We start from the raw sequence: 25000 nt of genomic DNA, 5'->3' as shown, positions 1-25000 counted from the left end.
AGGAAAAAGAGATGCCATCAAGAAATTCATTAAACAGAATGTAGATGCCAAGTAAAGATATGGCTCAAATATGATGTATGATAACTGTTGCTTCCGGAAGCAAGATCTGATAACTTACACAAGAAAGAGTCAATTTAATCACTTTTAAACATTTAATTAGAATTTTCAATGTTTATATATATATATATATATATATATATATATATATATATATATATATATATATATATATATTGTGTCTTGTATGATTTGTAAATATGGTCTAGAGGTTTGGTCATATGAATGAAAATTGACTTACAGCATAAATATGGAAACTATATTTTGATTAAATAAACTAGGGTCAACACCATTTGCCGGGCATTTTTTTCCTATTTATACAACATGGTCTTTTTATATACATATAAGTGTTAGTCAATGCATCCTTTATTAACTTTTAAAAGAAGATCAAAACTTATAAAAATATTCAAGTGTGAAAGGGGAATGAAAACAAAAAATTAGAGAAAAACCTTTTAAACATTTCTAAAGATGATGATTGAAATAATTAAATAGCTTTATACATTTACAAGGAAAAACTTCTGAATGTGAAAATAGCTGAATTTGAAAATACTTTGATTTGCATAATCAGTGGCCAATTTGATGACAGGGAAAATCACAATCCTGTCATTGCTTATAGTTCAGTGATTGTTGAAATACAAAGGTAAACAGACACACACGACCACACACATACACACACACATCGTTGTTATTGTGTTAAACTATCATATGTCCAAATTTGGCCCAGTATGTTTTTTTTTTTTTTCAATATTTAATTTTCTTGCAATAGCCAGTTCTTTTGGCCAAACTGTCATATCTCCAGTAGTTCAACAGTCTAGCATTTTTTCAAAAATGTAATAAGTCCCACATACGATGACTGAAAATATCATACATGCGTGCAGTTACGATTTTATACCTGCAACAAAGTATTGTTAAGCTGAAACTGTTGTCGCTAATGTAAAAAGAAATGGAATGGTGAAACTAGGAAACTATTTTTTCACTTTCTGAAAAAGCAACGTTTTGGACTTATGACACTTTTGCATAATAGCAATGATACACACACACACACACACACACACACACACACACACACACATGTAACAAACATTTTTCCGTTTCCATCCATCATATCTACTTACAAGGTATTGGTTGGCCCAGAGCTATAAGAGAAGAAGTAACTCAGTGGTTCCCAAAGTGGGCGGTACTGCCTCCCGGGGGCAGTGGAAAGATCCAGGAGGTGAGTGTTGAAGAAAAGTGTGGCGATAATAGGATGGCCAAAAGGGGGCAATGGATGTAAAAACAACAAAATAATGGGTTGATTAGGTTAAATTTGATTTTGAATTTGCTGTGGTTGGGAGCAGTAAGAATATGGTCTGAATTCCAAGAGGGTAGCAGCCCCAAAATGTTTGGGAACCACTGCACTATTCCATGGTACTGCACAATGGGACTGAACCCAAATCATATGTTTGGAAAGTGAACTCCTTAATCACATAAATATGCTTGCACCTACCATACATATACACACACACACACACATGTATATACAAGTGTGTGACTATATATCTATTATATTTTAATCAGCTGAGGTCGAATTTGCCTTTCTTCCTTATGTGGTCGATAAATTAAGTACCAGTTGCATACTGATGTCAATCTAATAGTGACTGATCCCACTCCCCCAAAATTTCAGGCCTTGTGCCTAGAGTAGAAAAGATTATATTTTAATCAGTAGAAAATCACAAAAGTGATTGAAGGGTTTGGGAGTTTTGTGCATGAAACTGATCAAACTGTCTTAAAATAGAGTACGTTTCTGATATAGAGAGAATTACCATTCTTTTTGGAATATTCTTTTAAAAATTAATGTTGGAGAGCCTTGTGAAAATTGGAAATTTTGAATAATTAATCAGTCTCTTAAACATGGAGTAGGCTTAAGAGAAAATGGAATGCATATACACACACACACAAGTATTTATGCATACATAAATATATACTTATACAAGTATATATATATATGAATACATACATACACACACACGTGTCTGTGCATGCATATGTATCATAAATTCTCTAAATGATATCTTGATAATCAAATATATCATCAACTAAAAAACTACAATAATGAATCATTATTTTCACACACACACACACACACACACACACACATACACACACACACACACACACACACATACACACACACACACACACACATACACACACACACACACATACAAACACATGCGTGAGCATTAATCTTAATTTCAATGACTGCTACTATAAAATATTAATCATATATACTCAAGCTCAGTTTATAACAAAACAAGATAAAGGTCACATGGAAGACATTTTGTCTCATCCTATCAGCAAGTGATCTTGTAAACCCATAAGCTTTCTACTGGAAATCTTTCAATTTAATTAAATCTTATTTCTAGAATCGAATGGAAGAGTTGATTTTGTTGGGGTTTTTATTTCTTTTAGAGTGGGGTTTTTTTGTGGTGGGAGAGGGGGGGGGGTTCATGCGAATTACCATCACTATAGAATGCAGTAAAAAAATTATATTCTTAAAATGTAAAAATATTGAAGTCAAAAGAATGTGCAGTTGTTATTATTTATCATTTTTATCTATTTGTGTTTAAACAGCTTTCAAAATATATAATGTTTATTTTTTAAAAAATTTCCAGTAAAGTTGAATGTGTTGAACCAAATAAGTTTTACACTTATGCACAAGGTAAATAAAATATGCAAAAATTAGAATTAAAAGGAATTCACTTCATTTTTCCACTACATCTCGCTAAAGGCCAAAAGATGCTGGCTGCCACAATCAATGAGATTTCAGAAACTCAGACAAAAGAACATTGCAAAGGTTTAAGGGGTTACACTGACAACCACAACCAGTTCCCCAGAGTGATATGACACTTTTGGATTGCAGACATATTCGAAAAGTACCCTCAGGGTTTTCATTGTGTATATTAACCCACTGTATTTTGTCTAACACTTCATTTATCAATTATGGAATGTAGAAGGCAAATGCCACAAAGCAATTTTCTTTGATGCTTTTACCAATTCTGCTATCTCTGCTGATTCACACACACACACACACACACACACACACACACACACACACACACACACACACACACAATCATCATCATCATTCTGATGCCTATGTCATTTCATGTCTTTACATTCTGAGCTCAAATTCCACTAAGGTCAACTTTGCCTTCCATCCTTTTAGGGTTCATAAAATAAATACCAGTCAAGTACTGGAGTTGATGTAATCAACTTACCCCCTCGCCCGCAATTGCTGGCCTTGTGCCAAAATTTGAAAATAATATCATGAACATGTATACATATTCAGTATCTTTTACTTGTTTCATTCTTTAGACTGAAACCATGCCAAGGCACCACCTTGAAGAATTTTTAGTCAAATTCCGACAAGGTAGCCTTTGCCTTTCATTCTTTCAGGGTCAATAAAATAAAGACCAGTGAACTTAACCCCTCCTCTGAAATTGCTGGCTTGGAGCCAAAATTTGAAACCAATATCATGAGTATATATATATATAAGTTTTTGTATTTGGTTTGCAAGATTCTTTATGTGAATTCATGTGTTGAAGCATATTTTATTATGTCTGGGGAGAGTCATTCTCTTTTAGTGTCTTATTATTTAACACACTTATCAGTTCGATTTCCACTCAGTTAATTATTTTATATATATATATATATATATATATATATATATATATATATATATATATATATCCAGTTTATTTTATCTTTTACTTGTTTCAGACATTAGACTGCAGCCATGCTGGGGCAATTCCCTGAAGAACTTTTTAGTTGAATGAATTAACCCAGTACTTATTTTTTTTTAAACCTAGTATTTATTCTATCAGTTTCTTTTTGCTGAAGTGCAAAGTTACAGGGATGTAAACAGACCAGCACCAGTTGTCAAGTGGTGGTGGACAAATACACACACACACACACACATGAAGGGCTTCTTTCAGTTTCTTTCTGCCAAATCCACTCACAAAGCTTTGGATGGCCTGAAGCCATAGTAGAAGGCACTTGTCCAAGGTATCATACTGTGGAACTGAACCTATAACTATGTGGTTGAGAAGCAAGCTTCTTACCACAAAGCTACTCCTGGTTAAAAACCTTTTACTTTTTTAATACAAGTAGAGACTGATGATTGATTTGCATTAGATATTCAGGTTTTTTCTTCTTGCATTAGATTTTTCCCAACTACTTTATCATTCAAGTGAGGACAGGAAGACTATTCAAATTGAAACATTTATGTGAATTATTTGGAGTGTGTGTGTATATCATAGCTCAATGTCCTTCATACTGCTAAATTATTCAACCCTGAAGCAGCAGTGGGAGTTCTTTTCAGCTACGATTAAATAGCTGCTAATTTAAGGTCACAAGATAAAATTTGCCCGTTATATTTTGTTTGTTTGTTTGTTTGTTTTTTTTAAATGGAAAAGAAAATATATCTTTTAAAATTTACAAAAACACATCCCTTCTTTTTGGAAAGCATTTTTGTTTGGCAGTAGATACACACAAATTGGAACAATATGCAAGAGATTATGTTCACTAGAGAACTGATTTATAGAGAGCAGGCTGTTGAATGTATGTATGTGCAAGAGAGCATGAGAAAGTGAGAGACAGCGTATAAGTGCCTACATGTGTGTGCTTGTGTCTGTGCAATTATGTATGAATGTATCTATGTGTACATATATATATTTGGAGATGTGTTTAGATATCACATGTACATACAAACACATATACTGATGATGTACAGTAGTTAAGACAGAGTTTAACTAACCGCTTTACCCCTGAAGCTTAGCAGTTATGTGCACACACCCCAGAGCATCAATATAAAAAAAAAAAAAGTGAAAGGGTCAGAACGAAATAAGTAAATAAGAGCAAACACTAAGCAATGCTCTTGGCAACGTACGTGTTTCCAACATAAGAATTCAATAAGCTATCCAATAACTGCCAAGAATGGTTCAATAATGTTCTAACACACAGGAGCAGAACACGAGAGAAAACTGAAGACAGTTTAAAAGACGAACGTAATGTAATCGAAATACCCTTTCATACATAATACTTTATACTATATACTGAAATACTGGCCACAATTATTAAACTTAATTGCTAAGGAAACTACTTAATCCCATTTTCTTTCGGTGTTTTTCTTCTTTCTTTTTTAATTAATGGAATTGATATTAAAAAAAAAAATTTATATCAGACTCTTCTTACATACACACACACCCCCACTCACAATTATTTTATTTGATGGACTATGAAATTAAAAATGGAAGAAGAGTAGGGGTAAAATCAATAATAACTCAAACATACAGCATATATGGAATATTACCATCACCAACAATGAATAGTAGAATCACTACAGACCTAAGGGCACCACAATCAATATTTTCTAGTACAAACTGAATGCTCACTCTTCTATGGTTCAAATTTAGTCTTAGTCAAGTTAGCTTCTTTTCATTTATTTGTCCATGTAAAAATAGGTAGACTATCAATTACAAAGTGATGCTGTTACTTGTATGTGTTGTATCAAACAGATTCAATAACTTGTGTGTCAATTTGATGGTTTTATAGCCTTCAAATGTATGCAGAATATCTTTGTTGGTAATCATCATATTATCGTGAGAAAGATATCTCTCTCAAAACTGTAACACTAAAGAAACTAAGATAAATCTAAGAGTGCATCTGAGACACTAAAAACATACAAATCAGCCTCGTTATTACATTAACCATCATTGTCATCTGTAAACAGTCTCAGTCACTTTAAATGAATTAAATGTGAATTCTAAACAACTGTAGTCTACTTTGCTTTGCTTTAAAAATAATAAAAAAGACACTTTGTTAATTTAAATTCCATTTTAACAGCACTTATTTCAATATTTTTATATATTTCCAATTATATTATTTATTTAGTTAGTTCTGGTTTCTCCTATTTGCATTTACTATCAAGACATGCCACATAGCATTCAATATTCCTCATTGATTATTTCTAAACAACTTTTGTTTTTACTTTTCTTTTTTGGAACAACATTTCTGATCTTTAGTTTACAAGTTTCCACTTCTCAAGTATATAGTTTACTTGATTCAATATCATATTTTCTCATTTCTTGCTTTTTTTTCGGTGCTATCATTTCTGAATATATCCCACAGTGCTTGTGCTTACACTAGTTTAGGAAAAATTAATTGCTTTAACTCATTTGTTATCAATAGTTTTGTTGGAATATTCTGCCTTTGTTTCAGTCAATATTGAAAATAATACTCTTTTACTCGTTTCAGTCATTTGACTGCGGCCATGCTGGAGCACCGCTTTTTAGTTGAGTAAATCGATCCCAGGACTTATTCTTTGTAAGCCTAGTACTTATTCTATCGGTCTCTTTTGCCGAACTGCTAAGTTACGGGGACGTAAACACACCACCATCGGTTGTCAAGCGATGTTGGGGCACAGACACACAAACATATACACACACATACACATATATATATATATATATACATACATATATATATATATATATATATATATATATATATATACATACATATATATATATATATATATATATATATATATATATATATATATATATATATATACGACGGGCTTCTTTCAGTTTCCGTCTACCAAATCCACTCACAAAGCTTTGGTCAGCCCGAGGCTATAGTAGAAGACACTTGCCCAAGGTGTCACACAGTGGTACTGAACCCAGAACCATGTGGTTGGTAAGCAAGCTACTTACCACACAGCCACTCCTGCACCTATAGCTACTTACCATACAGCCACTCCTACGCCTGTAAAGTAACTGTCATTGTTAAGCTGGATTTAGAACATAAATTAGCAAGAATTTTGAGAGGAGGTTTTAATTTAGATCACTTTAAAACTGGAAGTTTGTTTCCTAGAAGCTGATGTAGTCTCAGGTGGGCTGGTATTAAAATGATGAAGAAACATCTCTTAACCTTTTTTCTAAGTACATAAAGTGGATAAAAAAGGATTTCTAACCAGCTTTCATTGCATGGCAAATTTTCAAGAAGAGGGGAAATGAAAATAATGTTTTACAAAAATATTTAAAAAATAAATATACCACTGCATTATATTGTCTTTGAGTTTTTAAAGTTCAATGGTAATTCATGTAGATAATTGTTAGATAGATTAGGATGCATGGAATTAAGAATCGTTTTGTGCTTAAAAAAGGCTGAGAGTTTATGAGTTAAACAGGAAGTGTGGTGTCAAAACAGGAAGTGTGGTGTCAAAACAGGAAGTGTGTGTAAGGGAAGACAATTCTGTAGGGTTTATACTCTTTAGTTGGCGTTCTGAACTTTTTGTCAACAGGAAGTTTATGTCTGTTCTTAGAGAAACAAGAAGTAAATTTATATGTATTTCAATGGGTAGGCGAGAGAAGAGAATATGGTCACCGAGGAGTTTGTATGTTAAGAAGCATTTGGAATTTCTCTATAAAAGATTCTCCTTGTTGATTCTTTCTTGTGTAGAGATTCTGTCTTTACATTGATAGAAAGGGAATATAAGGAATTTAGGGTTTTTATTTTTGGCAAAAGAGTCTATGTGGTCACAGTGGAATTTGGCGGTGTTGTAGAAGATTTATTTGGACTGCTACTCTTCTATGCAAAGGGAGGCTCATCTGTCCGATATAGTTGTGTTGGCAACCTGCGCATGTGAGGACATAAATGAGGTTGGTCATGCTTTCAATTTAGCATTCTCCCTTATTATTATTATTACTATTTTTTATTTTCCTATTATCTCTCCACGTGCGGTTAACACAAGTCCACCATTTACTGACATATATATATATGTATATATATGTGTGTATATATATATATATATATATATATATATATACACACACAGCGGGTTTCTTTCAGTTTCCGTCTACCAAATCCACTCACAAGGCTTTGGTCAGCCCAAGGCTATAGTAGAAGACACTTGCCCAAAATGCCGTGCAGTGGGACTGAACCCGGAACCATGTGGTTAGTAAGCAAGTTACTTACCACACAGCCACTCCTGCGCCTATGTTTATTTTCTTTATATAAATTTCTTTATGTAAATGTTTATTTTCTTTATATGGTTATACTTGGCAGTCATTTATTTTTATGCAGACATTGGTCATAAGTCCAAATAATTTTTAATTAGTTGCAGAGCACCCACAGGCAGTGTAGTTTAACAGTGACACTGGGTTTTATACATAGTGATTATTTTGTGCCTATTATAGTGTTTATGTATGTGTGCATGTGTGTGTTTATGCACATGCACATGAGCACGCACGCACACACACACACACACACACACACACTCACTCACCTGACAGGCTTTTGCAATTTCTGTTCACCAAATTTCATTCACAAAGCATTGAAGCTATGATAGAAGACACTTGCCCAAGGTGTCTTGCAGAGGGATTGAACATGTGTTTGTGAAATGAATGCCTTAACTACTCAACCAAACCTACTTAGACTTCCTCAACTTTCTCCAGTATTTACTTTCGCTAATCATCCTTGATTTTCCAATAATTGAACATAGAGCTTACATGTCTATCACAAAAAATAACACCTTCAGTATACAATGATAAATAATATCTATGAATGACATACTTAGCTTGATGCCATTACAATTTATTATATCACGCCTGTTATATTGGAAAAGGCACCAATTCACATCTAAATCCATTTTTCCTTTCTCTTCTTCTTCCCATCATTGCTTCTTTGAGCATGACTGATAAGCCCTTTAATTCAATCAAACTGAAACTAGTTTTCTATGCCATACCTATATTCTCTACCAACTGCTCTTAATATCACTTCCAAATATATTCACTTTATAGTCGAGGTGCCAGCATGACTACATTGTTACACACATTTTATCCTCTATTAAATGATTAATTCACAACTATTCACATCAACTAGTTTCCTATATTGAACACCTCACATCTTTCATTCATAATGCTAAGTACAAAACCTGTATTCTGTCTCACTTTTTAATAACTATATTGTCTTGCATATAGTCTAAGATATCAGTGCACTCGCTACATTTTTCAGCATGTTTCTTTTCTCTTTTTTTCCTTTGCTGCTACTTTAGTATTCCACAATTACATGCTGTCTAGTGGAGCCCTTGCTGAAAATTACAAAGCTGTAATCACTTGGATAGTGAAATGTGTATTGGGATTTAAAGAAAAAGATTAGAAAATGTAATGGAAGTTGTATTCTAAGGAAGGGAAAGACAGAGAAAGACACAGAGAGAGAAAGTGAAAGACAGAGATAGGGAAATGCAGAGAGTGGAATAGTGAGGGGAGAGGGTAAGAGAGAGAGAGAATTAGAGTAAAAAGGATTGAATAATGCATCACATTGTATAGAAATATATGAAGAATAAAAGCAAAGGGGGTTTTTTTTTTCACTTTAAAGTTTTAAGTAGTGAAAGTTTTCATTTATAATCAACTGCAATACAATTTATATTATTTAAAGGTTTCTTGAAGTTGTTTTTCTAAAAGCATATCTTTATTCACTTTAGAGAAATGTAGGAAGATTGTATATACATATTCACAAACACATGCATGTATATGCACATATACACACACTCAAAGTATTTGGAAGTGGTGATTCCATTTAAAATCAATTTTGTGAGAAAAAAAATCTACCATTTCCATATATAAAAGCAAGAAAATAATGGAAGAAACAATATCTGAGAAGACAGTTACCTGTTAAATGATGCAGCTTGATGCGCAGTCTGGTTCATCTGCACGGTACAGGTATTGGAGTGGCCTTACTGGTAAGATGTTTGTCTACAGAACAGAGAAAGCAGGTTCAGTGTTACTTTATAAATGAGATGTTATTTTGCTGAGTTAATCTTGTGAATTCGAAGAGATAGGAAAAAAAATATAATCTCTGACATAATGCCAATGCTGACAGATTCCTAATTGTTAGTTCAAAGAGTTTGCTAATAGGTATTAAACTGATTCAGTTTCATAGACACACAAGATTTATTGAGCAAATTAGTTAATGATTTAACAGCAAATGTACCCAAGGAATACAATGAAAGTGAATAGAGTTAAGAAAAAAAACCCACCAAGTTTGATGCAGTAATTTTATGTAACATATGATGAAAGTGAAGTCACATTGCCTAGTGTTTGGGTGTTGAGTTCAAGATCATTAAGTCGTAGGTTCAGTTTCTGTCGGAGCAGCATAAGACACTAAAGTCCAAGTTTGGTTCAGTTCACTCAGCTGTGAATGAATACCAGCAGTCAGACCTTTTGATGGACTAGTGTCTCATTTGGGTAAAATTCTTGTACCCACAGTCACTTAAACACCACCAATAGGCCTAAGACAGACTGTAACTAACTTTTAAACATGACAAAATGTTTGAGAGTAGGAACATAGATTCAACAATTGGCTAACACATTCTTACAGTTCACATTTCCTACGCATAATAATATTCAACACTTTAAGTATTCAATAATATTGCAATTTTTAGGAGAGTTTATTCTAAATGTCTTTGCAAAAAAGAAAAAAGAAAAATCTGAATTTCCATTGAACATTAAATACAATACACTGTGTTGTTGTTCCTAGGAAGCTGTGAATGATATCCTAATTATAAAATCTACCATATAAAAGGAAAACAATTAGCAAATATTTCAAGTTCAAGGCAAAATTAAAATGTAATATGATATGGTAAGAATTGTGGATTGATAAATAAATATGTACTAGGTTATATAACAGAGAAGAGTTAAATAGGACAGAACAATGTTGAAGACAAAATAATTAAAAGGGATAGTTGTTTAATGAATTGAACAGAAACAAGCCACAATGAATGCTGCCAACAATTCCACCTTAATGGTAATACAACAGAGTAAAAACACAGTTAGGTTACCATCCAACTGTGAAAATATTGCCTGCATTGGACTCTCTAACCCAATGATAGATTAATTCATAAAAAGGAATAGTTTCATATGGAAATGTCTCCAGAGATAAAATTATTGAAATAAAACTAAAATAGTCATTATGTCTGCAAGTATTGGATTGCCATTAGAAAACTTCATTAATGTTTCACAGTAAATTAATTATACACACACACACACACACAATCCAAAGATCTTTCAATTTTATTTCATCTGTATTTATCGCAATATTAATGACTCAATAAAATATCTTTGACTTTCAAGTTGCTAAATGATGATTGGGGTTGATGTTTTTGTAGTTGAATAACCATATGGCTAATCAGATGTAGAGATGTAACCTCAAAATCCAGTTCCACCTAAAAGCCTGTTGCTTTAGAATTGCTTTATAAAGAGCATTCTAGTCACATCACATACAACTTATTGCTTGGGAATGGCTTTATAATGAACATTCTACTTGTAACCATATTGCCTTACTAATTATTATTTTGTTCATTTGCTTGTTTGTCTTGCATCTGATTTTCTATGTTAACATGTTTTGTGGGGAGACATTTTAAGACAGTGTTTTATGGCCAGGTGTCCTTCTTGTCACTAACCTTAATTATTTTTCAGGTAAAGGACTTTTTATTCCACTGGTCTTCAAAGGTGCTGAGCTAAGGACATTTTTTTTGCATGGAATGGAAACATGACATCACATTTTCACTCAGATGGTGGTATATGAAAATACAGATGTAGAAACACACACACACACACATAAATATATATATATTTATGATAGACTTCCATACAGTTTCCATCTACCAATTTCATTCACAAAGTACTGGTCAGCTCAAGGCTGTAGTAGAAGACATTTGCCCAACATGTCATGCTGTGAGATAGAATCTGAAACCCCATCATTATGAAGTGAACTCGATATCCATGCAACCATGCCTCTACTTTATGTTCATATCAAATTTTTCCACTTTTCCCTCATAATATTGTGCATTCTTAATGTTATTTCTAAAATCATCCAATCAACAAGAGAACTAGTTTCAAATTTTGGCACAAGGCCAGAAAGTTCAGGGGAGGGAGTAAATCGATTATTTTCTTGATCCTGAAAGGACAAAAGACAAAGCTGACCTCAGTGTGATTTGAGCTCAGAACGTAAGGACAGACAAAATACCTCTAAGCATTTTGCCAGCATGCTAATGATTCTGCCAGCTTGGCACCTTACAGGAATTTAATATAGTGAATGGGCAAACCAAAAGGTAAGTCATGGTTTGGACTTTCACCAGTTGTAGACAGGGATTAACATATTTCTCCCATTCTACTTTGGTTGGGTCAAATCCAATGTGGCGTCAAGACATTTCCACTTCCTTCATGTGGACTGAACTCTTTGACATGATCCATCTTCATTCTCAACATGTTCATTTTCATGGGATATTTACCAGTCTTTCTTGCCACAAATTTATATGGCAAGGTTCTTTGGAAATGCTATTTTCGATGTTTTGCTCCAATTTTTTTCTGATCTCACCAACAACAATTGAATTTAATGAGGAAGGATATTGCTTTAAGTCCCTCCAGTCCTACACAACTTTAACGAGGTCAATAGCATTTAATCAACTTGTGTGTGATAATATCTGCTGGGAAAATATGAACAAAGAAAGAGTTCTAGAAAACTACAGTCTTCAGGGAAAAGGTTTGGGCAAAAAAATCTAATTCAAGGTTTGTGTGGTGAGATGCAGCATGGATGAGAGGAGGTGCATCAAATAAGTTTGGGACGAGGTGATATAGTTTGCTAATTTAGAGGAGCAGTAACATTTTTTTAGCAATCATAGAAAAGATAAATGGAGGATACAACCAGCGGAGAGAGAAAGAGAGAAAGTGTGTATCTCTCTCTCCCTCCCTCCCTCTCTCTCTCCCTCCTCTCTCTCTCCCTTCCTCCCTCTCTCTCTCTCTCTCTCTCCCTCCCTCTCTTTCTCTCTCTCTCTCTCTCTTGGTGGTCGAGTTTTTCCTATCAGTCACATAACTGTGTTTGAATGTTGTTTATGAAATGTGCATTTGTAGTATGTAAGCTGACCCAGGTATATGCAAGTTATCATCACAATTATAATTTAATGTTTACATTTTCATGCTTGCATGAGTCAAATGGTATTTGTTGAGGCAGGTTTTTCTACAGTCAGATGCCCTTCCTATAGAAAACTTTACATGCTTCCAAGCAAGGTAATATTTCACCATGGCCAGATGTGTTTTTCATGGAAGACTGCAAATGAACAACATTGCTTGTACGATGGTGATGTTCACTTACAACCATCATGCTGGGCAAAGTTCAGAGAGCTTTTACCTTTGTTGGTAATTAAGGATCTCTCCCTTAGAGTGAAAGGCAGATTGTATGATTCCTGTATACATAAAGCTATGTTACATGGCAGTGAAACATAGGCTTTGACTACAGAGGGCTTTCAAAAGTTTGAAAGAAATGAAGCTAGCATACTTTGTTGGATGGGTAATGTCTGTGTGCATGCATGACAAAGTGTAAATGATTTAAGAGGAAAACTGGGTATAAGAGGTTCTTTGGAAATGCTATTTTCGATGTTTTGCTCCAATTTTTTTCTGATCTCACCAACAACAATTGAATTTAATGAGGAAGGATATTGCTTTAAGTCCCTCCAGTCCTACACAACTTTAACGAGGTCAATAGCATTTAATCAACTTGTGTGTGATAATATCTGCTGGGAAAATATGAACAAAGAAAGAGTTCTAGAAAACTACAGTCTTCAGGGAAAAGGTTTGGGCAAAAAAATCTAATTCAAGGTTTGTATGGTGAGATGCAGCATGGATGAGAGGAGGTGGGACGACTGCACTAGTTTGGTCATGTGATGCATATGGATGAGAACAGCTGCATAAAAAAGTACAAAGCTCTAACTGTGGAGGGAACCTGTGGAAAGGGTAGAACCAGGAAGACATGGGACAAAATAGTGAGAAAGGATCTTTGGACATTGGGCCTCACTGAGGAAATGACAAAGGACCAGGAGTTGAGGCAATTTGCTGTACTTGATAAGACATATCAAGCTAAGTAAAATCACTGTCATCCATACATACAGGCTTGTCTTTTGCAGGTGCTGATACCACATAAGATGCACTCATGCTGTGTTGCATAAATGCATCCATGCTGGTGACACAAAAAAAACACCCAGTACACCCTGTAAAGTGGTTGGCATTAGGAAGGGCATCCAGTCATATAAATCATGCCACAACAGACTGCAGACTGTATGTGTACACTGAGTTGAAGAATGGATGAAACCATGATATTCTATAATCAGAAGAGCTAACCTTTTTTAATGGTATAACCTTGAATTTGTACAATAGTACTATATATACACTAATACAGACATGTAAAATAATTTATTATACACTAAGATATAAATTATTTTTTCATGATGTTGGTTGCATAATGATCATAATCTTATGGATATCAACTGCTAAAATAAATATATTCATCTCATATCCCCTGACTTTCTTTACACACACACACATATATATATATAGACAGATAAATAGATATATACATGTGTATGTGGTTTGGTGCATACCATTGTCTAGACATCACATGATAGATGTAAATGAGAATCACTGCCATACAAACAAGATTGTTCATTTCCAGTCTTCTGTGAAAACATATCAAGCTTCAGGGAAATATCAGTTAGCTTGGAAATAGGTGAGGGTTGTCAATATGAAGGGTATCCAGCCATAGGAAATCTGTCTGAACAAATTCCATCTGATCTATGCAAGCATGGAAAAGTGGATGCTTAATGATAATGTATCTATTCAAAGAAGTGCATGTCTAGTGTGATGTGTTTGAGCTATGAATGGATAATGTCTAAGTTAAAGGATATCAAGTGAAGAGTGATATTATCCATAAATAAGAATTGACAGAATTAAAAAAAAAAAAAGCATTAATGAAAGAAGAATGGGGAAGTCTTCAGCAGACATTGAAGCATATTTGAGTGTGGGTCAGAGAAGGCCCTACAAATTCATGCTATAAGGAAGTAGTGTTATCTCCATGAAGCATAATCCAAGACATGGGGCAGCTTTAGCAGGTGGTCTATGATTTGCTAACATCAAGACTAACAAGATGCGATTGTTGTGTTTTAGAGGCCACAGGCCAATGACATCAGGAAGTAGATCTCTGTTGGTGTTCAACAGAGATCTAAGTTGGTGGTCACTGATGAGGGTGAAGAGCTATAGATGACAACACGAGTTGGTTACAACTATCTATCACATTTGGGATGATGAAGGTGAGGGAAATAGGTCAGTAGTTGTCAGGTTGGGAGAAGTTGCTGTCCTTGGGAATAAGACATTGTCACACATTTCCATTAATTGGAATAGATATACATGGAGAAAAACATGAACCAGCCTAGAGTTGCTGTGTCTGCAGATAATAACAGTTACACTATCAGTTCCGGTCATCTTGGTGGCTGTTATCTTAAACAGATCAAGCAACTAAATAGGAAGCACATTCACTGGAAGATGAGAGTTCCGAAATTGCTAATGCTGTTGATGATGATATTCCTGTTGTTGATAATTATGAGCATGAAGGTAATGCTATATTTATAGTGATGAGCTACAGCTCTGTCAGTTAAACTAAATGTGGTGTCAGAAGAAATGATAAGTTAGAAATGTAGCATCATCCTAACTTGTCAATTTCGTAATTTACACTATCATTTTTCAATACCCTGTGTAAAGATGTAATCAGATAAAAGAACTCTCACAGTATTTAAGAGCTTTAGGTCAATGAGTTTCATTCAGAATATAAATTAACAAATAAACAGAAATAGAAAAATTAGATTGCAAGCAAAAAAGAAAAAAAGAAACACTTATTCTATTTGATGTGAGTAAATAAATCTATTACAGGTGTTCTCAAGAATAAGTAATACTTTCACCTTCTTGCAATAGTGGCATCAGTAAATCACTGACATTAATAAATGAGAAACCCATGTTTAGTGGAATCAGTCACAAGTAGTAATATCAGATTTGCTCCTACTGTGTGTCGTGTGTGTTTCTGTGTAAGTTCTAGTATGCCAAAGATACCCACAACCCAGTTTCAAGTATCAGCTGAAAGATTTCACTTTTCTTATGTTGTATCTTTAGATGTCTAAGTGTTATAGAGGGATACATTTCACAAGACTGCCATCTCCTTGACACTCAACTTAGAAATGAAACCCTCTGAAACACCCAAAAACCAAAGGATATTTACGAAGCCTTTTTGAAGGGTCAAAATCTTAGGTTGAATCTCTAGATTTATTTTAACTTGGAATCAAAACTGCACAGCAAACTCTACATTACTCAGTGCTTGCACCATTCACACATGCACACACACACACATGCACAAATGTAGTGAAACCTCTACAAACACAGAGAAACTACTCTATAAGAAAGCACATTCAGCAAAACCATTTCATACACACTCAGTCAAACTCCGAGAAGCACTCACCTGATCCTCCTACCATCTCCATTCTAAATTCTACTAACACATGTTGTTATGGTGCTACAATAATGTAAAATCCGAGACACGCTTCCCTTTATTCATGCCATAGCTATTTGAAATTTTCTTAAGAAGAGTCAAGCAAGTATCTATAATATACAAGATTAAATAAACTGACATCAATCATTGCTATTTGAAATAAGGTCACACCTATCTGACCTTAAGTGTCTCTGAAAAGATTGTATAATTTATTTGCCAGATGATTGATGTGTACAAAATCTAATTTCTTTTATAAGCATAAATCTTTTTCAGACTTATCGTCTATGAGAAGTCGTGAGAGACATTCCTTTCCAACAAAATAAACAATTTAAGTCAAACAGTTCTGACTGGGAATTTAACAAAAATCAAAGACTCCATTAAACAGGAATAAAAAGATATATAGAGTAAATGGCACTTCTGTGTCATGGAGTTTATTAAGGTCTTTAAAAAAGGTAAGTTAGCTGGGAATGTTTTAGAACACAGTAGAGGACTAGTGATAAGAAACAAACTGACTAAATCTGGTTGACAAAAGCAGAATCCTAGCAAAATGGCAGCAGTCTGTGTCAGCACAACATGTCACATACTGTGGTTGATGATTTTCATGAAGTCTACTAGTGGGGGGATAAGAGGACAGTGATCTTTCAGAATTGACACTTCATCTGACAATGTATGTACATATATACATATGCACATGTGCTTGTAAGTATGGGTGTGAGCAAAGGTGTTGAGCACTCATTCTCCCTGTTTGATACTAGTGTAGCAGCACTTCCAGCATTCTTAAATATCACACAAGCACTAAATATGAACATAGACTCAAAACAAACCATATAAAAACATGAAGAGAAAACATCTCTGAAGAAAATTCCTCTTCCACCATGGAAATCTACATCAGGCATCTTATTGATAAGAAAGAAAATGTCCTGAAGAGAATGAAATGGAAAGCCTATTTCTTTCATAAAGGTACAAACCTTCATTCAGAAGGCAGTTACAGTTTCAGGTCTAACCAAAATCCACCACATATTGAAGATTTAGATAGGTTTGAAGATGACCTCATGAGATTAGATAAAAATGTTAAATTCAACCTTAGCTCTAATAGCTTCCAATAACTACCAGCATAAATTACAAACATGTCTTGAACCTTTTAAGAACTCTCCAAACACATTTATAAAAGCATATAAAACAAAAAATGCATACATCAACTTCTAATTGATAACACAGCTAAAACATATACAAAAAATGGATCTTATGACATAGTTTAATCAACAACAAGGCACAGAAATGTAGCCATGAAACTTGACATCAACAATAGAGTGCAATGACTCATCTTGTGAAAACCTTTTGTAACCTTGAAGGACCATAAAGACAATTTTATGTAAAACTCTAGTTGTAGATTGATGAAAAGCAATATAGGCATTTTTAGAAAATCTATACTAGAAAATGTCATATGACATATCAGAGCCTCCTCAATGGATATGTAGCAGAGCAACCATTCAGTGGTTTAAGAAAATTAAACTTATGGAATTTACCCCTTGATCTCCAAAAGCCTGCTCCAAAAGTCATTCAAGATTAATAAATTATACTTTACAATGGTCACTAACAACAATATAGACATTATAATGAATGCAAGGTAGCCATAGCTCTTTCATAATAATACTAAAAAGAGTGGAGATGAGCTATTTGATGTTGCTATAGGGATCCATGATGGAGCTGAGATAGTGGATCTGGTTAGCCTTTATATCCTAAACAATGAAACAGAAGCTGACATAAGGTTATACAGGGATGACAGTCTAGGAGTAGTACATAACAAAAGCAGACACAATATGAATAAAATAAGAAAGAAACTTTGCAAAATATTTAGTGAACTCAATCTAAACTTAGCATTAACTTTAAAGAAGTTAATTTCCAAAACATTAATATGGATCTTAGCACAGGAAAATTCAAATCCTTCCGTAAACTGAGGATACCTCCTACACTGACAGAGGGTCTACCCATCCACCATCAATACATGCAGAAGCAACAATTCATACTTCAATGTTTCAAGCATGATCCTCAACCTCACCCACTTTGTCATCTATCCAACCTGAATAAGTTTTGGATATGCGTGTTTACACACACACACACACACACACCACATATATATGGGTGTGCACGAGTGTTTTCACATAAGATAATTAAGGAATTAACTAATCTATGATGAATGCAAATTCTTGCAAAAATTCAGGGCCAATTAATATATTCTTATAAATTACCTACCCTGATCTGTGTATTTATTTGGAAATCCCGTATAGTCTTGCATAATCTTGTGCATTCTCATCCCAACTGGAGATAAGTACCAACATTCCCAAGTGGTTCACTAGAATAACTGTGGAGATCTCTTCTACATCAAACCATCAGCTGCCTTGTTAATCCACAAATAAAGTACGTGTGTGTGTGTATGTGTATGTGTATACACATGCAGACACACGCACACACACACACATACATGTATGCACATTTGTACACTATAGGCTTTTCTACGATTTCTCTCAATGAAACTCACAAAACTTGCCTAATGTGTCACGCAAGGGGACTGAAACTGAAACCAACATGGCTGAGAAACAAACTTTTTAATAACGCTGCTATGCCTGCACTTGTAACATATATATCATCATCATTTAACGTTCACTTTTCCATGCTTTCATGGGTCATTCAGAATTTGTTGAAGCAAATCATTATGGTGTATACATATGCATATATTTGTATTTATATATATATAAGTTAATTATTCAGACTTCGGGTATATGTCTATTAGTATGCCGATTAAAGCACTTTCACCGTTTGGGCTACCTGATGTCATCCACAGTTACGGTATAATTTCCACTAGATCTACATCAGGAATTCCCCAGTGTTCATTTGGTTTATGATTGATGAGGGAAACAGAAAATGAATTTGGTATGAATCTTTAATGTGACAATCATTTCAACCCATCCTGCAGCTGTCCCTCAATTATAAACCAAATGAACACTGTGGAATTCTTGATGTAGATCTAGTGGAAATTATACTGTAACTGTGGATGACATCAGGTAGCCCAAACAGTGAAAGTGCTTTAATCGGCATACTAATAGACATATACCCAAAGTCTGAATAATTACTTATATATATAAATACAAATATATGTATATGTATACACCATAATGATTTGCTTTGACAAATTCTGAATGACCCATGAAAGCATGGAAAAGTGAATGTTAAATGATGATGTATATATATAAATTGCTGTTTGTACACACACAAATTATAGGGTTTCTCCATTAGTTTCCATCCACCAAATTCATTCACAAGTCATTGGTCAATCTGAGGTTAGGCAAGGAAACATCTTTCCAAACTACCATGCTGTGGGTTTTAACTCTGAACCACATCATTGCAAAGCTAACCTCTTTACCACATGGCCATGCCTGTTCTCTTTTAGAGACAATTTACTGCAGCATCATTTACTTGTTAGAGAATGTGAAAAGGAAGGAAGGTGTAAGAGAGAAAATAATGTAGTCTGCTGCTTTCTTTACATAAAATTATTTCGTAAATACCATTTTATAAGGTTTTTTTTTTTTAAATAAATTTGTCTTTTGCAAACACACACACACACACACACTCAAAAATAAACTCAATTGAAAGACATTACCATTATTTCTTTCATCCAATAAAGTCAAGTCACTAATTTGTACTTAATATCTTTCCATAATGATGTATTATTGAAACCAAATGGCTCAAATTTATGGTTATAGCTGTCGGAAAGATCTGACTTTATTCAGAACAATTACTAATTTTTCCGTTACAGATCGCTAAACAATACAATATTTCACCAGACACATAACTGTAGAAGGTAAAACATTATTGTTCTTAGAAATAGTAAGCTTTTATATAATTCAACAAACTGTTTGGAAGGTTCACATTACAACCGAAGCAAAATTAATAAACTTATGAAACAGATTTAATAAAATAATAATAAAAAATTTTTAAATAGAATGAAAACTTTCTCAGTCTATTTTTGCTTCTTATTCGCATTTTTAGTTATCATTGAAACTGAAAGCAGTGCTTACATTTTTTTTACTTACCTTTCATTTTTTAACTGATTAAGATTTTTTTTTAGACGATATTAATAGCAATTATATGAAACCTCTATACATTATTTACTCTTTGTTATGTAAATTGTTAATGTATGTAATAAAAATCTGTATAAAAATTGAACATAATATTTTATTTAAGTCAATAATTTTAAGTTTGCAACTATAATTTGTACACTTTTCTAATACTATAGTTCTTCAGAGGCTGACACATTTTCACAACTTTAAACTGCAGGAAAATTGGAGAGAAAAAAAAATTCATCTGATTGTTTGAAACACCTGCAAACTGTAAATTTCTATAGAAGCAAGGATGGAGATATCAAATACATTATGTTTATAAGACTACCATTAACCCTCCCTCTTGATACCACTGGCCTGACACCACTTTTAGTTCTATGATAAAACTTCTTGTTTTAAAGCGATTTAAATTAAAACCTTCTTTTAAAGTTTCATGTTAATCTATGTTTCAAAATCCAGCTTAATAACTGCAAAGTGATTTTATTGGATTCTTTATTTTCAAAATTAATTGAAACAAAGGCAGTGTATTTCAACAGGAATATGGTCATGAAAGGGTTAGCAACCTTTGAATTATTCAGAGCTCAATTTGGTAAATGAACACTTAAATTTCCCAATCATTTCAAACAAATGTGAAAAATAATGGTTTCAAATTCTGGCATAAGGCCAGCAATTTCAGAGGGAGGGTTCAGTTGATTACATCAACCCCAGTGCTCAACTGGTACCAGTTTTACTGACCCCCCAAAAGGATGAAAGGCAAAGTCAATGTCAGCAAAAAACTTAGAGTGTAAAGAGCCAAAAAAAAGTCTGCTGAGCATTTTGTCCAATACATTAATGGTCCTGCTAGCTCACTGCCTTAACTCTTTAGCATTTCAACTGGCCATATCCAGCCCAAATATTCTACCTGTATTGTGTTCAAACCAGCTAGATCCAGCCTCTCACACCTACCCAACAGTGTTATTCTAAAAATAAACAATCCCATCATTAAATCCTCAAAGCTGCAAGATATTGCATGATTAATTCAAAACAATGTAATTAAATAGCATAAGATTTGACAGAGCAATCTGAATGCTAAAGGGTTAAACATGGTAACAATTACAATTAAATGAACTGATATTTGCACATATTGGGGTCAGACTCAACATGATATTACAAGTTCTTGGCAAAAACATTAACTGTTCAGGAAATAAATAGTTAATTCTGATTAAGACTACAAGCTTACATTTTTATGTGTTCAGAAAACAGAAAGCTACAAACTCTAAATCACTAGAAATATGAACAGAAGACATCAGAAACTAGAGATCTGTACTTGCACATCAAATGGAATACAAAATGAACATATTTTATTTGTTGTTACAAATTTACAAGATTGTTTTCTTACAATGTTCACATATTAAATATACATACATAAGAAAATATTTCTTCTTTCTCTAAAGTCTATCAAGTGAGCAGTAGCGTACATTATTATCTTAAAGTGGCACATGTCAATAAAACTATTCAAAAGGCTAAGAGGATAATTGGGAATCCATAAGATCAACCACGGTGTTTAGACCATATTGATTAATAATAGATTAATCTACTTTGTATGTGTTTCTTTCTCAGAATTACACCAGATAAAAAATCTTTGAAAACAAGCGTGTGTGAATTTAGAAACAAAAACAACCGCTACAACTCTAACAACAAGAATATATATCGTAAAACTGGGTGAAAAACAATATGATGTAGTTAACATAACTGGCATATCATAGCTATCGAAATAGTAAATGGCTCTAGATCAAGAAAAAAAAAATACTAAAGAACTGCTGTTATTGTTTTTTTTTAATGGAAACTATCAAAAATGTTAAAAGAAATCTCTCAGAGATGAAAGAAGTTTAATAAAAACAAACCTAATATGTTACTAGTGAAAATATAGATAGAATAGATATGAAAAATGGTAAATAACTTTAAAATACAGGCTTTTTCTCTTCAACACAATTGTAATATAAATTGAACTTTCACTGTCTCATGATAATACTGTTTCTGTGGTTTTGATAATGTAAAATGACTAAAAGTTGCTGAAAAGAATGGCATAAATTTATAGCAACATTCACAAACTCTGGTTGGAGTGAATCTAATTGACCACAAATCAAAATTGTTGTTATTGTGTAGCCTTAGTCTACTCTGGCTCGACTGACATATCGAAGGCACAAAAATAGCAGGTAAATACTTTTATTTGATCAAATTTTTATTCTCTAGCTCTGAATATAAATGTGGGCATGATGCTGAAAAGTTTAAAAAACTGCAATCTCCCATTGTAAAGTGGGCAGGGGGTTTGTTGAAAGAAATGTTGCTGTTTTATTGAAGAGCTTTACTGACTACAGAAAATTTACTTTGAAGCTAGATTTTGCAAATAGAAGTGCAGAATAAAAAGAAATCAATTTGTTCAAAGAGATTTTGAACTGTAAACAGCAGATTGTGGTCTTATGAGTTTATAAAATCAAAAACGGTGACAATAGCATTGATGATAATGGTAATAATCCTCTCTACTAAAGGCACAAGGCCTGTAATTTTGGGGGAGGGGACTTCTCAATTACACTGACCCCAGTACTTGACTGATACTTAATTTATCAATCCCAAAAGGATGAAAGGAAGTCAACCTCGACAGAATTTGAACTCAGAACATGGTGACAGGCAAAATACCACTAAGCATTTTGCTTGGCATGCTAACTATTCTTATTTCTTTATTGCCCACAAGGGGCTAAACATAGAGAGGACAAACAAGGACAGACAAAGGGATTAAGTCGATTACATCGACCCCAGTGCGCAACTGGTACTTAATTTATCGACCCCGAAAGGATGAAAGGCAAAGTCGACCTTGGCAGAATGTGAACTCAGAACGTAGCGGCAGACGAAATACCGCTAAGCATTTCGCCCGGCATGCTAACTATTCTGCCAGCTCAACACCTTAATGATAATAGTAATAATGATTTCAAATTTTTGCCACAAGGGCAGCTTGGGGTGGGGATTAAGTCGACTACATCAACTCCAGTGCATAACTGGTACTTATTTAATCAACCCCAAAACGATGAATAACAAAGTCGACCTCAGTGGAATTTGAACTCAGAATGTAGCGGCAGATGAAATACCATTTAGCATTTTGCCCTGTGTACTAATGATTCTGTTAGCTTGCTGCCTTAATGATAAAAGTAATACTGACAGTGATAATAGTAAACGCAATGATCATAGTAGATAATAGTAATGATAGTGGTAATAGCAATGATCAGAGCAAAGAAATTGGCTATCAACACCTTTTTCCCCTGTAGATTTCCTGAAGAAGGGGTCATAAGCTTGAAATACTGAAATACTAGGTAATAGTATTAAGCATCGAAATGTATTTCTATATTTTTAACTTGCATTGTTTTGGCTTAAAAAAACAATATTTAAAACATTTATATATATGAAACAATGATTCACGAAAACTGTACTATTCTGATAGCAATGATGATAACCATAATGATAATAGCAATGATAATAAATGATGGTAATGATAATAGTAATGATGATAATGATAACCGTAATGATCACAGTGATAATGATACTAGCAATGACCATAGTACTAATGATGATGGTGATACCAATAATGATTGGAATAGCAAGGATGATAAATATGACAGCAGTAATAATGATAGTAATAAACAAAATGAAAACGATTAAAATTCTAAAGCTACATATACTTAATAAGAAAAGATGAAACAAATAGGGTCTTTTGTAAAGCAATTGATACTGCTTGGATATTAAAAGCATCAATCAGTGGAGTTCTTAATTTTTAACTAACAAACATCATAAAAATTTCATTCATAAATGAGTAGAATGCAAGACTAAATGACGTTGTATCAGTTGCGTGTTTGTGTTTGTGCCATCAATCTTATCTAGCCTGCAAGTTAATTGATCAATAACTGCTAATTCAGCTTTCAAATTCTAATCAATCATTACTGTAATTTTAAAATTTTCTTCAAATTAATAAAATGTTTGTAGTAAGTTGATACAATGACTGTATCTAAATGTGTGTGTCTCTGTGTGTTTGTGCACTTATGTATGTGTGTGTTTGCACATTTATGTTTGTGTTAGTATATATATATATATATATATATATATATATATAGAGAGAGAGAGAGAGAGAGAGAGAGAGAGAGAGAGAGAGAGAAGAGAGAGAGAGAGAGAGAGAGAGAGAGAAAGAGAGAGAGAGAGAGAGAGAGAGGGGAGTGAGTGAGTGAGTGTGCATATAAATGAAAGATGCCAATTAGAAACTAGAAAGCAGAAATGGAAACCCATTGTATACAACTATAACAAAATGTAATTTGATCTTCATCAAATTTATTTTCTTACCAAAAATATATGCTATAATTGCTATTTCAGAAACATTGTTCTTAACATTTTTG

The 25000-nt window shown here is 33.6% G+C and overlaps 1 protein-coding gene across 19 annotated transcripts in view; it reads right to left on the bottom strand.

Annotated features, from left to right (window-relative positions):
- Nucleotides 1-25000, bottom strand: part of LOC106883622 (calmodulin-binding transcription activator 2) — an 859097-nt gene that overhangs the window by 769457 nt on the left and 64640 nt on the right. For all 19 annotated transcript variants that reach the window (XM_089342578.1, XM_089342567.1, XM_089342583.1 and 16 more), the window contains exon 2: nucleotides 9774-9857. The gene's annotated coding sequence lies outside the window, so the exon portion shown is untranslated. The remainder of the gene's footprint in view (nucleotides 1-9773; nucleotides 9858-25000) is intronic.

This window comes from Octopus bimaculoides, chromosome 26 (genome assembly GCF_046866305.1).
Source record: "Octopus bimaculoides isolate indiv1 chromosome 26, ASM4686630v1, whole genome shotgun sequence".
NCBI lineage: Eukaryota > Metazoa > Mollusca > Cephalopoda > Octopoda > Octopodidae > Octopus > Octopus bimaculoides.
The sequence above is the reverse complement of the archived record's forward strand: the minus strand, read 5'-3'. Positions and strand labels throughout refer to the sequence as shown.